General features: G+C 37.9%; 1 non-coding gene across 1 annotated transcript; it reads left to right on the forward strand.

The window, feature by feature from the left end:
* Positions 1-688: 688 nt before the first annotated feature.
* LOC125495332 (small nucleolar RNA R71) lies at positions 689-795 on the forward strand. The gene has a single exon (XR_007271971.1). It is a non-coding gene; the product is annotated as a small nucleolar RNA R71 (small nucleolar RNA).
* The last annotated feature ends 1,833 nt before the right edge of the window (positions 796-2,628 follow it).

Below are 2,628 nucleotides of genomic sequence, written 5' to 3' on the forward strand. Positions count from 1 at the left end.
GTTCAAATCCTAAGAATAGTAGACAAAAGACTACCACATTGCTCAATTTAGGGAGTAAAAATATAACATATTATACACTTATCACTACATCATTCTGAACTGGAGATGATGAATTATCAATAGGCATAGGTAGGGCATTATACCGTTTACCGCAGCGAAGAGTGACGGCATTAGTAGTTTCTTTGGGAATTGGTTGCCCCGACAGATGACATGGTTGCCTCTGTGCATTATTTCCAGCCACTTGAGCAAGTTGAGTCTCCAAGTGTTTGTGTGGTGAAAAGCTTTTGCGTGCTCCATCTTATTTGGGTCAGGTTGATCATAGCAACAATCATGACCAAAGTGGCCTTGAACACCACACACCTCACAGTAAGAAGAGGTAATAGGAGCCATGGAAGACGTCACATTAATACTCATAGGAGAAGTATTAAACTGTGATGATTTAAGTGAATCCATCTTCATGCTCAACTGGGCTACTCGTGAAGACAATAAGGCATATGCATCAGCATATAACTTTTTCTTTGTAATAGTCCTAGAAGAACTATGATCATTTGCTGCTAAGTTGGCCAGAAAATTGTACCCTTCATCCACCTTCTTATCTAGGAAGACACCCCCCTGCAGATGAATCAGTTATGCTCTTTATATGGGTTGTAGACCATTGTAGAATGCTTGGGTGATGAACCACTTATCAAGATTGTGGAGTGAACATTCTCTCTACAGGTCCTTGAACCTATTCCATGCTTCCCTCAATGTTTCATCGGGTTCTTGTTGGAAGTTAGCAAGTTTATGTCTTATTTCTGCATTCTTGGTAGAAAAATAATACTCTTTCAGGAATTCTTCAGAAATAACACTCCATTCAGTTGTTGTAAAATCATTCAACCATTTTTGAGCTTTGTCTTTCAAAGAAAACTCAAATACCATGACCTTCAACTGATCAGGAGTGACCCCTTGATGCTTAACGGAACGACGGATTTGGTGAAACCGTCATTAATGATTTGCAGGGTTCTCAAATGGATTCCCACCAAATTGGTTATGTTGGATCATATTAATGAGAGCAGGCTTGATTTCGAAGTTGGCTGCATGTATATCAGGTATAATAGGGCCTGTGGGAACATTGCCACGAGAAGGTACCCCATAAGACTTCAATTACTTAGGAGGCATGATTGATTCTGTTTGTTCTTCCGTCGATTTTTCGTGATTAGCATATTGCTTATTCTTCTTTTGCTTCTTCTTGAGTTGTCGGAGGGTTTTATCAAGATCAGGATCAGTTGAAACTGGAATACCTGTTCTTTTAGACCTGGGCATAAAAAAAACAAAGAAAAATGTGGAGTGAGATTGCCTCAATTGGAACTTGAAGTTCCAATGAGACAACAAAAATAGTTCAAATAATCAATCAAAAAGTTATAAAAACTAGTCGTCTTCCCGGCAACGGTGCCAAAAACTCGATGGGTTTTAAAATATATACCGCAAGTGCACGGTGCCTGTTTAGCATAAACTGGCAAATACGGGTCGATCCACATGGAGAGGAGTTCTATAAATATATGCTCAATTATTTAACTACTTCAAGAGAGGAAATTGATTGAAGAATTAATAACTAAACTAGAAAAAACTAGAACACAGAAGGATGTAAGTTTATCAAATAATAAAAACCTAGGGCAATCGACGAGTCCACCATGCTTATACCAATTTAATCACTACAATATAGTTCAACAATACTTGGATTGAGGTTTGAATAATTAGAGTATTTCATTAATCCTACGGTCGGGCATTAACAACTCTTAGATTAACATGTGTCAGTACGGTCGCTCAACATAATCAAACCTACCTATTGTAACAAGCCTCTAATTAATACGATAATCTTTCAATTCTAACTCATATTGGCTAAACATAACTCATGATATTGCGCAATTACATGAATTAAACAAGTATAACAAATCAATAGGAATTATTCTAATTCAATCCAAATATCGAAGAACTTTAAACCATAACAAAAAAGGTATAAACATGGCATTCCTCTCTAAGCCCTAGAAAAAGACTACTCACTCATGATAATAATAAACTCAATAAACACAATGTAAGTAGAAGAATTCATTAAATTAAACAAAGTAAAGAGGAATACCGAATGATTGAAGAACAATGAAAATGGAATTAACGATCTCTATAATCAAGTGTTTAAACCTAGAAACTTAAAAATTAAGATAGCCTAATCGAAAATGCTAAAAACCTATTTATACTTTTTACAAATCCAGCTAAAAAAGGCAAATTTAACCGTGCCGAAAAACCGCCCGATCGGGCAATGAGTGATTGAGAACTACGACAAAAGAGGAAATCCACACGGTCAACTGGGAAACTCCGCTTGGTCGGGCGCGCAAGCAGTTTTGGCCGTCTGGTCGCCCGGTTGGTCGGGCAAATGTGGCTCGCCCAGTAGGGCCAAACCGCCCGGTCGACTGGGCGAGTGTGATTTTTCATTCTATTTTCGTGCAATTTATCCGAATCACTCGTGCAATCTCTCGAATATTCTTTGGACCTTATGTGACCATTGGACTCCTGTTTCGCAACTTAAATAAAGGCACCGAACGCCTAATCTGCACCAAAACATGTAACACACAAAATAAAACATCTCCAAACACA

The sequence above is a fragment of the Beta vulgaris genome, chromosome 2 (assembly GCF_026745355.1).
Source record: "Beta vulgaris subsp. vulgaris cultivar EL10 chromosome 2, EL10.2, whole genome shotgun sequence".
In the NCBI taxonomy this organism is placed as follows: domain Eukaryota; kingdom Viridiplantae; phylum Streptophyta; class Magnoliopsida; order Caryophyllales; family Amaranthaceae; genus Beta; species Beta vulgaris.